General features: G+C 22.0%; 1 protein-coding gene across 1 annotated transcript in view; it reads right to left on the bottom strand.

Moving 5' to 3' along the window:
• The window catches only part of LOC117183046 (serrate RNA effector molecule homolog), a 93,731-nt gene that overhangs the window by 65,183 nt on the left and 14,274 nt on the right, over nt 1-14,274 (bottom strand). The window lies entirely within an intron of this gene.

The raw sequence follows: 14,274 nt of genomic DNA, 5'->3' as shown, positions 1-14,274 counted from the left end.
TTGAATGATTTCATAAAGATTTCAATGATTTTAGAAAATTTCCAAGATTTCAGAAATATTTTGAATAATTTCATAAAGATTTCAATGATTTTAGAAAATTTCTAAGATTTCAGAAATATTTTGAATGATTTCACACAGACTTAAAAAGATTTTCAAGATTTCAGAAATATTTCGAATGATTTCATAAAGATTTCAATTATTTTAGAAAATTTCCAAGATTTCAGAAATATTTTGAATAATTTCATAAAGGTTTCAATTATATTAGAACATTTCCAAGATTTCAGAAATATTTTGAATGATTTCATAAAGATTTCAATTATTTTAGAAAATTTCCGAAATGTTAAAATTTCTTTAAATTTTCTACAATCCTATGAAATTCTTTGAAATCTTATGAAATTCCTCGAAAACTTTTTTAAAAACATTGCATTATTTAAAACCCTTTAAACATTTAAAAACGCCTTATTTTAAATATTTTGCAAATTTTTTAATTCCTTAAATCTTATGATATCCCTTAAAATCTTTTTTAAAATCCTACGAAATTCTTTGAAATCTCATAAAATTCCTCGGAATCTTTTAAAATATACTATATTATTTTTAATTCCTTTAAAAAAATGGTTAAATTCATTACTTGAAACCCTTTTAAAATGTTTTAATTTCCTAAATTTTTTTTTATCCCTAGAAACCTTTTGAAATTCTGAATATCTTTAATATCTTTTAAAATTTCTTTAAAAATATGAACATCTTTAAAATCTTCTGAAATCCCGTAAAATCCCACGAAATGTGATATATCCATTAAAAATTCTATGGAATAAGTTAAAATACTCTAACAAATTTTAAATACTATAAATCTCTCTTAAAAAATAAATTATTCCTCAAATTTTACCTTCAACGTCGACAATTGTTCGTCCTTTCTCTTGATGGATTCTTCTGGATGATATTTTATCTTGAACCTAGTAGTCATGATAAAACAAAATATGGTTATTTCCGGGCAAAGACTTTGTTGAAGAAAAAATGTCAATTGTTGTGCAAAAGAAAGGTCCGTTATTTTTAGTAAATGCTTTACTATTTCTAGAAGCTTGTTAGATTTTAAATATATTTTCCTATTCTCGTTTCACCTATCGGAAAAGTTAATTTCAAAAAGTAATTTTTATTTGTATATTAAAACATTGACTTTCTAGAAGTATATTTTATCGTGCAATATAGTCAAATAATCTAAAAAAAAAAACATAATTATTTTATTATTCTCTGAAACTAAAAAAAGCGTAAGTTTGGTCGATCACATAATTAGAAAAATATTCTTTTATTATCAATGTCAAATCTAGAATATTTTCCTGAATATGTGCGGAGATTTTTCGGGGACAAAAAGAAAAAGCCTAAAGCATCCTATGTCGTTTCATCTTTTTCAATGAGTTTTCGACCGACCCTGCAATAATGAATATTCAAAATATGTTTGCACTTTATTAAATTATTATTTAATAACAATTAGCACACTGCTATAAGAACAAAAGGAAATTCTCCCATACAAAATTTGAATTCAATTTTCAGGAATTCAAAAAAACTTATCAATTAAAAAAAATTAATTAAAAAAAAATTATTACGATTTAAATATTAAATAAATATTCATACTATTTGAATTATTATTATTTTAAAGTATTACAGGCCTTCACAGTCCCTATGGGATAAAAAAAGGAACCAAAGGTTATTTTTTTTTGAGCTCAAAGAGTAACAAATTCAGGACAAATTCATACAATATAAAAACAATCCAAGTTAAATTCAAAAGAATTCAAATGAATTGGACAAATTTTTTTGATTAAAAAAGTTACATTAATTTCCATAAAATTAGAATGTTTTTAGAGAAATTTAAGGGAAGCAATTTAAAAATATGAAACACTTAATTGAATTCAGAAAGTTTGAAACGAGCCTAGAAAAATTCAAGGGAATTCAAAAGAATTTTATAAAATGGCTAAGAATTCAGGATGAATTCCAAAAAAATAATTTCAAAACTCATCAAATCTCTGAAACTCTACAGATTTCTAACCAAAAAAGTTACTAACGACTTCAAAATAATTCAAATTAATAGAAAAAAATTAATTTTGTTTAATCCCTTGAATTTAGTAAGATTGAGAGAATTTAGAAGAATTCAAAATGATTTAAAAGAATTCAGGATAAATTAATCAGAAATCAGGTCAAAATCCAAATAAATTGCAAAAAATATTTTAAAATCACTTGAAATTTTTAAAAGCCCAACGAAATTCCTCAATTTTTCTGAATGAATTCTTTCAAATTCATTAAAATATTAAAATCCTTTAAAATTATTAAAACCCATATTTTAAATTTCTTTAAATCTTTTGAAAATACCTTGGAATCTTTTTAATAACCTGATATATTTTAAAGTCTTGGAAATCTCTTCAGACTCTTGAAATAAATAAAAAAAATGTCTGGTAATCGTTTAAAATGTCTTAAAATTCGTAAATCCTTTAAAATGTTTTGAAATCCCTTTAGATATTTTAAACTTCTTAAAAATGCCAAGGGATTTAAAAAAATTAATTAAAATGTTTTAAATCCTTTGATAATTTTATAAATTGAACCTCAGGAACCATTAAATAAAAATTTTTAGAAATTCAAAAAATCAATTGAATTAAGTAGAATTAAATCAATTGAAAGGAATTCAAGTTTGTTAAAAAAAATCCAAAGAATTCAAGATCTTTAGAATAATTCCACATCTTTTAAAATTAAATTAATAAAAAATTCCTTTAAATATTTCAAATTGAAAGATTTTAAAAATGTCTTAGAAGTTTTAAAAATACCCTGAAATCTTAAAAATCCTTTAAAATTCTTTCAATCTAATAAAAATTTCTCGAAATCTTTAAAAATAGCCTAAAATATTTTTAAAGAATTGGAGACTTATGTGATATTTTACTTGAAAAAGTGACTAAAAAGTTATTTGAGAAAAAATTGGCTAATAGTGACTGTGTGGTAGTCCTGGGTATATTTTCAAAGTGTTTACAAAATTCAATTTTGTACCAAATAATCGAATAAAACGTTTAATTTTTTACAAAAAAGGTGAATTTTTAATTCAAAATAACGAATTCTCTGTCCAAATAGATGAATGTTTGACAAAATTTTTAAATTTCCAAGTAAAAGGAATAAGTTTTTAACAAAATACTTGAATTTTCAACAAAATTATTAAATTTTTAACAGAATACTAGAATTTTTTAACACAAAAGTCAATTTTCAACAAAATTGTCGAATTTATAGTCCAATTTTGAATTTTTGAATAAAAATATAAAGTTTAAGTGAAAAAATTTTGTAAACATAGTTTAATTTTAAAAAAGAAATAAATTTCCAACTAAAAAATTAATTTGCAACTAAGAAAATTAGTTTTTAATAAAAGGAGTCAACTTAAAAAAAAAAAAATTCTACAAAACAACGACATAATTTATTTTTCAACAAAAGTGATGAATTTTAAATTGAAACGATGAATCTTTAACAAACAAATAATTTTGAACAAAGAAGTTCAACTATTAACCCAGAAATTAAATTTTGCAACCAAATATACGAATTTTCAACAAATTAAGATTTTTTACTCAAGAAAGAAAAAAAAATGCATCCAAATCGTGGAAATTTTAAGCTAAAAGACAAATTTTTTGTAAAACAGTTTCATTTTGAACCCAAAAATATAAATTTTTAACAAAAAATGGAAAAACCATATAACATTATTAGTTGAATTATTAACTTAAAAGATGAATTTTCAACCAAATAGCTAAATTTTGAACTAAAAAAATATCACTTTTAAACAAAAAATGGAAGTTATAATTTTTTAAATAGTTACATTTTCAAATAAAGTGATGAATTTCCAACTAAAAATATTCATCTTCAACTGGAATAGATAAACTTTATTAAAGAGATTAATTTACCATAAAAAAACTCATCACTTTGTTCGAAAATTTGTTTTTATGTTAGATAATTAACTTTTTTATTTGGAAATATAATTATTTCATTTTTGGTTAAACACTTTTTTTTTTTTAATTTCAAACTTTAACTATATGGTAGAAAATTGATACTTTTTGGTTACATTTTTAGTAAAAAACAATTAATTTTAAGCTAAAGAGAAGAATTTTTAACTAACATTATGGAATATTCAACTGGAATAATTACATTTTCAGTTAAAAATAATAAGTAATTAAAAAAATAAAACAATTTTTAACAAAATATTTCAAATTTCGACTGTAATAATCAAATTCTTAGTAAAAAAAATTAACTTTTAGCCAAAGAAAATATGATTTTTTTAAAAACAGCTTAGTTCTCAACAAAATAGATGAATTTTCAATTCAAATGATGAAGCTTAAAAAAATAGTTTTTAACAAACGGGTTTAACTTTTAACCAACTTGGAATGAAGATTTTACAACTTAATACAATTTTTATTCCAATAAAAGATGAATTCTGAACAAAAAAAAAGTAGCAGTTGATATTTTAATGAAAAAAGATTTTAATTTTGATGCAAAAACAGTTTAATTCAACAAAAAAAAGTATGACTTATAATATGAGTTGAATTTTGTACTATGAAAAATTCTTCCAATACGAGAACAAATATTGCTAAAAAACTGGTAAATTTCCAAGAAAATACATGCAGTTTCAACCAGATATATGAATTTTCAACTAAAAATCATCGCTTTTTAACCAAAAATAAAATAGTTAAATTTTCAGTAAAAAAAAAAAATAATTTCAAACAGAAAAAAAAGGATTTTTTTAACAAAATAGTTAAATACAATATAATATAAATTTAATTTTACAAATAAAGAATCATTGTTATTGAATTTTACATTGAAATTACAAAAAAAATTAAGCACTCGTTTATAAAAATTCCTTGACAATTCCAGTAGAGGAAGTTTGAAAATCTTTCTTTTCTTTAAGGTAACAAAAATTCCAGGACGATGATCAAAATTCAAGGACTTTTCCAAATCCTCAAAGATTTCCAGGAAGCTAGACACCCTGATTTTTTAGATAATTCTTTAAAAAAATTCACTGATTTCCTGTTTTTTTTTCCTTCGAAAATCCCTTGAAAGCTTTGATCTTATTATAAATTATTTCAACTCTGAAAGGACACACTTCCGTCAAATTACATAACGAGCATACTGGGTGTTCAGTACCCAAGGCTATTCAGACGTGTGCTGTGTCGACGGTATTCGATACTTTTTTTTACAAGAAAATCAATTAATGATGTTTAATCTATCTAGTTTAAGGAGAAAAGGGTTTCATAATAGTTTTTGAAATTTAAAGTAGTTTAAAAAAATCCTTTTTGGAAAAAAGATATTAAAAAATGACTTCTTTCACTCTAAAATTCGTAACTTTTTAAGTTTTTGATATTTCTAACTAAAATTTTACGTGAATACTTCCGAGATACGGCGCTTCAAAAATAAAATAAATCTTATAGTGTTCGTTCCAAAAAAGGTATTTATTCTGAAAAATAAGTCTCAATTCAATGAAAAATGAAACACCGTACTTTGCGTGATTAAACTATTTTATTGATCATAAACTGCGTATAAAAACGATAAAAATCAAAATTATGTGAAAATGACATAGAAAAATAGGTTTTCATGTTATTTGTTAATCCGGCGCCAAATGTTCCATTTTCTCGAATTTGGTACGTTTTGTTAAAGCGCAAATAAGTCGCTGGGTAATTTACACCCAGTATGCCCTTTAACGGTTAAAGTTGCATTATCGGCTGCAAAAAAGGTACCAATTGGGAACAAAATCTTAAAAAATAGGGTCTGTGAGGCCTCTAAAAACAAATTCTCCCACACAAGATTTGAATTCAAACTTCTCTGTTAAAAAAACAAACAAAACAAAAAATTTTTTAAACAAAAAAAATGGAAAATGCAAACATAGGGTTTTAAAGGGTTATTACTGCATGATAAATTTCTTAAAAGTACCATTACATGTGACAAAAGAGTCGACATGATTTTTTACAGAATGGAACCTCACCTGTTGTCATATATTTTGCTCGCATTTAGTTTTCTCGACGATAATCATCGTATCTTTTTAAGCTTAGTTTCAAGATTTCAAAAGTGCTGTGCGGGTTTAAAACGCGGCCTAACCACGAGCATTTTTGTTTTGGGCTTTGCGCGCCCAGCTCGGTTTTAATCATCGCTAATTTCTTATATGCATTGTGACAGCTCATGTCTTCAACGATGCGCGAAACGCGAAAGTGATCAGAAATAAACGAACGGTGCCCAAGACATTAGGCGATGACGGCTGTGTGCTGTAGGGATAGACAGATATATCTGGTAACAGGATGCGTTCCGAAATTTGCTGTTTTTCATAGCGCAGCTGTCAAATGCTATCAAAATATATATTTACAAATTAATTCTCCAATATCTAGTTCAAAATCAGTGATTATCAAATTAAAGGGTGTCTACTCAAAATCCTTAATTAAGAAAAAATTCCTTGACAAATTTTTGTGGTTTTTTTACGGTTCTAATTTTATTCCCGGTTATTTACCGATTCGCAAACATTTTTCACGGTCAATGAATTCTTAAAGATCCAATAAGGCCAACATTTTTTCCATATGAATTAATAATAACTAAGCTGCAAATTAAAGCACTCAAAGTGGAATTCTTAAATTTAAAACTTTTAAATCTAAAGTTTAAGTTTTTTAATTCAAAAATTTTGTTCTCAAATTTTCAATAATTTACACGTATAAAATGGAAGCTACTAAGACTTTTCAACGAAACAATTTAAAATGAAATGCAGGTAAACTGTTCAATTAAAAATTGTAAGCGTTTATAAATTTAGATTCAGATCCAAAAATATAAATCCAGGTTATTATTTTCAATTATTTTTTTTTTTACATTTTTTAACGAAAATTTTAATTACATTTTTTTTTAAGAAACTGAACATTCTTGAATTAAATTGAAAAATTATTCGAATTCTTCCGAAAAAATGTACTACACATTTTTTAAATAACCTGCTAAATAAAAAGAAATTTTCATAAAATGGTCCACTATATAGTTGAATTTGACAGTAAAAGAGCAGTTTTCGAAAAAAAAAAAAATAATGAAATAGTTAAATATTCAATGAAAAAGATCAATTTTCCATCAAAAAATATAAATTTTCAACTAAAGTGATAAATTTTAAACTGAAATTATGAATTTTCAACTCCAACAATTACATATATTTTTAAATTAAAAGTTAAATTGTTTTTATTTTAAATAGTTTAAAACCTCTTAAAATGCTTCAAAATTTTCTTCCAAATTTTAAAACATTCACATGTCGGTTTACATTTTTTCCAATTTTTAATTATTTATTTTTTCAGAACTTCTAAACATCTTTAAAAAATGATTCAAATTTTTCCTACAATTTTTTTTACAAATTTTTTTTAATATTCTGCTAAATAAAAAAAGTTTTCCATAAAATGTTCCACCATATAGTTGAATTTAAAAGTAAAAAGAGCATTTTTTCGACCAAAAATTAAATATTTAAATATTCAGTTAAAAAAGTTAATTTTTCACACAAAAAATATAAATTTTCGACTAAAATCATTAGTTTTTAAACCAAAAAGATTTATTTATGCTAAAAAAAGGCAAATCTTCAACTAACAAAAAATCTTTCAGTCAAATATTAAATAACTAAATTTTTAGTTAAAAAAATTAGTGTTAAATCAAAAAATGAACTTTTAACTAAAATGACGGAATTTTCGATAGAAAAAATTACATTTTCAGTTAAAAAAATTAATTTTTAAATTAAAATTTAAATTATTTTTATCTTAAATAGTTTAAAACCTCTTTAAATAATTCAAAATTTTATTTCAAAATCTTGAAATATTTACATGTCGGTTTACATTTTTTCAAATTTTAAATGATTTTTTTTCATTTTTTCAGAACTTCTAAACATCTTTAAAAAATTATTCAAATTATTTCTAAAATTTTTTTACACAATTTTTTTTAATATCCTGCTAAATAAATAAAAAAATTCCGTGAAATGCCACACCATATAGTTGAATTTAAAAGTAAAAAGATCAGTTTTCGGCCAAAAATGAAATATTTAAATACTTCGTTAAAAAATAAATTTTCAAAAAAAAAATAAATAAATTTTCAACCGATGATTTGAATAACTACATTTTTAGTTAAAAAAATTTAATGTAAAATAAAAAAATATGAACTTTTAACTAAAATGATGGAATTTTCCATTAAAATAATTACATTTTCAGTTAAAAAAATTAATTTTTAAATAAAAAGTTCAACTACTTTTATTTTAAATAGTTTAAACCCTCTTGTAATTATTCAAAATTTTATCTCAAAATCTTGAAACATTTACATGTCGGTTTATATTTTTTCCAATTTTAAATTATTTAAAAAATTTCTTCAAAACTTCTAAACATCTTTAAAAATTCGAAGTTTTCCTACAATTTTTTTTAATATCCTGCAAATTACAAAAATTTCCCTTGAATGTTCCACATTAATTTTTGATAATTTTGTAAATCTTTATAAATCTTTTTAAATGTTTTCTTAAAATTAATTTTTCAAACAAACAAAAAATCAATTTCAATTTTCCTATGAAATTGTTCTTTTCTTCTAAATAAAAAAATCTGATTACTGATTTTGAATGAGCAGTCAGATATTTCTAAATATTAAATAATAAATTTCTAATATTTAACTAATTTATTTTTAAAAAACATTAATTAATTTATATTTTCAATTGATCAACTAAAAAGGTTTTTCTTTAGCAAAAATCTTCGATTTCAAATGCTTATAATTTTTAATTGTTTAAGTCTTTCAAACTGCATTTTAAAATTCTTTTTAATCAAAATCTACGCTTAAAAATTAAAAATCTAAAATCTTTAACTAATTTTTTTTTTAAACCGTTGAAATCTAAGTTGAGCAGGTTTTTTTTCTTCTAAAAATTTGTAAAATTATCGGTAGAAAAATAAGTTCACTGTCATTTCTCGGGTTTTCTCGGTCTCATAAAATTCCCGGGAATTTTCCAATTTTCCCAACCCAGTAGCCACCCTGAATTTTTCATAGTACAGACCCATTAAAATATTTTGTAAATTTTGAATCAATAAATAAAAAAAAATTAATCAATAAAACAATCAGTTTTCAATCAATAATAAAATAATTATATTTCCAGATAAAAAAAATTAATTTTCTACAAAAAAAAAAAAAGAATCAAATTATCAACCAGTGATGAATATTTTTGGTCCAAAATTAATGTTTCAGCTAAAATGAGGAATATATAATTGGAATACTTGAATTTTTAACAAAAAAGATTAATTTTGAAACAAAAAAAAAATTCATTGTCTAACAAAAAGACGATTTTTAAATAAAGTAAATGAATTTTTAATCAAAAAGTTGAAGTTTCAACTAAAAAAGGAAAATTTGAACTAAAAAAAAAAAATTTCCACCAATAATGTAATAATTAATTTTTCTGTTAAAAAAATAATTTTCTACAAAAAAGATTCAAGTTCAATGAAAAATACGATTTTTCAACCATATAATTAAAGTTTTGAACTTAAAAAATCAGATTTTAACCAAAAATAAAATAATGATATGTTCAGATTAAAAAAAATTAATTCTCTACAACAAAAAGCAAATTTTCAACCAACGTGTTGAATCTTCTAGGTAAAAAATTAATCTTTTTGTTGAAAATACATCACTTTGTTTCATTTTTTTTCAGATAATTAATTTGTTTAACTGAAAAAATTATTTTATTCTTAGTTGAAAACTGATTTTTTCAATAAAGTAGTTAAACTTTCCACTAAAATGACGAATATTTAAATGGAATTGTATGCAAAAAGAGGAATTTAAAATAAATTAAATGAATTTTTAACAAAACAAAATTGAATTTTCAAATAAAAAAAAATCCGATTTCAACCGAAAATGAAATAATTATATTTCCAAATTGAAAAAAATTAATTTTGTACAAAAAAGCAAAGTTTCAATCAGTGAAATTAAAAGTTAAATTGGTTTTATTTTAAATAGTTTAAAACCTCTTAAAATGCTTCAAAATTTTATTTCGAAATCTTTCAACATTTAAATGTCGGTTTACAATTATTCAAATAAAATTTTTTCTAGAACTTCTAAACATCTTTAAAAACAAAATTATTCCAATTCTACGTAAATTTTTTGAACACATTTTTTTTAATATCCTACTAAAAAAAGCAAATCTTCAACTAAAAAAAAATCTTTCAGTCAAAGATTGAATAACTAAATTTTTAGTTAAAAAAATTAGTGTTAAATCAAAAAATGAACTTTTAACTAAAATGACGGAATTTTCTATAGAAAAAATTATATTTTCAGTTAAAAAAATTAATTTTTAAATTAAAAGTTAAATTATTTTTATTTTAAATAGTTTAAAACCTCTTAAAATGCTTCAAAATTTTCTTTCAAAATTTTAAAACATTCACATGTCGGTTTACATTTTTTCCAATTTTTAATTATTTATTTTTTCAGAACTTCTAAACATCTTTAAAAAATGATTCAAATTCAGATTTTTAAATAAATTAAATGAATTTTTAACAAAAAAATTGAATTTTCAAATTAAAAAAAATCCGTTTTCAACCGAAAATGAAATAATTATATTTCCAAATGGAAAAAAATTAATTTTGTACAAAAAAGCAAATTTTCAATCAGTGATGAATGATTAAATATAAATCACAAAGATCAATTTTTAATACAATTTTTTATACTTTTAACAAAAAAAAAAAAAAAGAATATTTAATTCGAATCCTTGAATTTTTAAACTAAAAGATGAATTTTCAAACACAAAGTTTATTTTCCTACAAAGAAATTCGAGTTTTCAACAGCATTAATGAATTTTCAACCAATGAAGATAAATATTTAACCATATAGTTGAATTTAGAAGTGCAGTTTTCCACCCAAAAATATACATTTTCAACCAAAGTGATGAATTTTCAACTAAAATCATTCATTTCTAAACGAAAAACATTCATTTCTACTAATTTTATCAAAATCAAACATCAAATTAATCAAAAAGATGAACTTTTAACTAAAATTATGGATTTTTCAATTGAAATAATGATATTTCCAGTTAAAAAATTAATTTTCAACAACAAAAACTTTCAAGAAAAATAGTTCAGATTTCAAATGGAATATTTAAATTATCAGCAAAAAAATAACGTTAAGCCAAAGAAAAAACAAATTTTCAACAAAGTAGTTATTTTTCCAACAAAGAGATGGATTTTGTAACAAAATGATGAATCTTCAGCCAAAAAAATTAATTTTTCCCGGTTTTCCAGACAGGGTAGACACCCTAAATTATAACGCAATCTGGGCCTTGAAATTTTTTACAACTAGATTCGGAACGCACCTATCGTTAAAATTTAGCCAACAACGTGCCACTTAATTACAGAGAAACCTACAATTTTTGCAGATTAAACAGGAAAAAAAAAACAAGCTTTTTTTCAGGAAGAAAATTAGAAAATTAAGGCAAGATAAAGGTTTCACTGTATTAGAAGTCGTAGCCTTCAGCTTTTCTTCATTAAGACATTTTCCATTTAGTAATTTCATGTTTATTGTAATTTTAGGTATAAAAATTCGAATATCAGAGTATCCACCAGACGTGAAAAATGGTATAAAAACAGGATATATAGGATGATTTTTCACTAAAAATTAAAAATAAATAAAAATAAATAATGGATAAAAATATAAATATATATAAAAAAATTTAATAAGAACTGCTTAAAAATCCTAACCTTTCAAGTAAAAACGTTCCAATTTTAACAAAATAGATGACTTTTGAACCAAAAATTTACAACCAAAGAAAGATGAATTTTGTAACTAAAATTATCATTCTTAAAAAAAAAAATAATTCTCAACGAAAAATGTACGAGTTATTATTTCTACCAAGTGACAAATTTTCAATTAAATACATGAATTTTTAACAAAAAAAAAGACGAAATTTCAAAAGAAAAACATGAATTTTCAACCAAAAAAATTATTTACCAAAAAGGACGAATTTTTAATGACATCATTCAATTATCAAAGAAAAAGATGGATTTTTTTATATTTTTTAATATGCAACCAGGACAGAATATTAATTGGCAACAAAACAATTGCATTTTCAACAAAAAAAAGCTAAAAATTGTACCAGAAAAGAGAACGATTTTCTACGAATAAATTAATTTCCAACTAAGAAAGCTGCTAAATTTTCTACTAAAGATTTGAATTTTTAAAAAAGAAAATTAATTTTCTACTGAAAACTATCAATTTTAACCCAAAAAATAATTTTTAACCAAACAGTTGCATTTTTTACCAAACGAGATGAAATTTTCAATAAAATCGATGAATTTTTAACAAAATATTTCAATTTTCAACCAAAAATGTTCAAATGTTCAACTAAGAAGATAAATCATCTAATAAAAAGGACAAATTTTCAATTAAATAGTTGAATTAACAAAGAAAAATATGGATTTGCAATCAAGAAGATTAATTTCAATAAAATATAGGAATTTTTTACTAAAAAAAAAAAAACAAGATTCATTTTTAATGAAAAAGCTGAATTTTAAACTAGAGATTTGAATTTTCCCCCAAAAAAGATTAATTTTAAACCAAAAGAAATAATTTTGTAAGCTAAAAAGTACATCTTTTTAGAAAATTTTAACTTTTAATCCCGCAAAGATAAATTTTATACAAAAAAATTAATTTACAACCAAGATTTTATATAAAAAATTATTTTTCAACAAAATAAATAAAGTTTCAACGAAATATGTTAATTTTCAAATAAAACTAACAAATGTTCAGAAAAGTAGTTCAATTTTGAACTAAAAAAGATCAACTTTCACACAAAAATGGAATAGTAAAATGTTCAGTTAAAAAATAAATTTTCAACCAAAGAAAAAAGATTTTTTTTTAATATTTAAATTTCCATTCAAATAATTAAATTTTGAACTAAAGAAGATCAATTCTAAACCAAAGAAGCAGTGAAATTTGTAATTAAAAAATTAATTTTCAAACAAATTGATGAATTTTGAATCAAACGAATGAAGTTTCAACTAAAATGATAATTTTTACGGCGCAATAGTTAAATTTCGAAGCAAAAAGATGAATTTTTGGTCAAGAAGATTAATTTATACCAAAAAAGAAAATTTTTCAAGAAAATAGCTAAATTTTCATCTAAAAAAAAAGGGAATATTCAATTAGAATAGTCAAATTATCAGTAAAAAATAATAATTTTCAAAAAAATATTTACATTTTCACAGAGTAATACATTTTTAACCCGAATGATTGAATTTTCAATCCAAAAGATGGATTTCAAAGTAAAAAAGATTATTTTGTTATCTACAATTCTATTTGGTTCAATTATTGGTTGAAAAAAAATTTCAACAAAATAGTGGAATTTTGAACCAAAAAATATCAATTTTCAACCAAAAAAATAATACATTAAATAAAAATTGTCACATTTTCGCACAAAGTGATGAATTTTTAAATAAAATTGTGAATCTTAAACTGTAATAGTTGAATTTCAATCAAAAAAAGATAATTTTTCAACAAAAATTGAATTTAGTTAACAAAACAAAATTATCAGCAAAAAAACGACAAAAAATTTTCAGTAAAAAAAATTTAATAATTTTCAGCAAAAAAAAAAAACAACAAATAATTTTCAACAAAGTAGCTCACTTTTCAATCGGATATGAATTATCAATTAAAATGACGAATCTTCAACCAAACAAAAAAAATTATTTTTCAATAAAATTAGTACTTGATATTTCAAGCAAAAAAGGTTTCAATTTTTAATAAAAAAACAGTTGAATTTAAGACAAATTTTCAAGATGAGTTGGAATTTCAGCCCAAAAAAAAAGATTTCAATGTTTAATAAAAAACAGTTGAATTAAAAAAAACGAATTTGCAACTATGAAAGATTTGTAATTTATGCCCTAAAAAATTACAAATGACTTTTCAACAAAATACATGCATTTTCAAAGAAACAATTTAATTTTCTACTAAAAAATATTAATTTTCAAAAAAAAAAAAAAAAAAAAAAAAAAAAAAAAAAAACAATCCATGAAAGAAAAATGGTCATCTTTCACACAAAGCGATGAATTTTAACTAAAATAGTTAAATTTTAAAACAAAGAGATAAATTCTCAACTAAGAAATATAATAAAAAAATTGAAGTGACTTAAATTTTTAGTAAGAAAATAAAATTTTAATTTTCAGTAAAAAAAATCATTTTCAAACAAAGAAAAAATGAATTTTAAACAAAATTAAATTAAATTTTAATTCCCAAAACGATGAATTCTGAACAAAAAATGCA

The sequence above is a fragment of the Belonocnema kinseyi genome, chromosome 2, assembly GCF_010883055.1.
Source record: "Belonocnema kinseyi isolate 2016_QV_RU_SX_M_011 chromosome 2, B_treatae_v1, whole genome shotgun sequence".
NCBI lineage: Eukaryota > Metazoa > Arthropoda > Insecta > Hymenoptera > Cynipidae > Belonocnema > Belonocnema kinseyi.
Note: the sequence above shows the minus strand (reverse complement) of the source record. Positions and strands in the feature narration are given on the sequence as shown.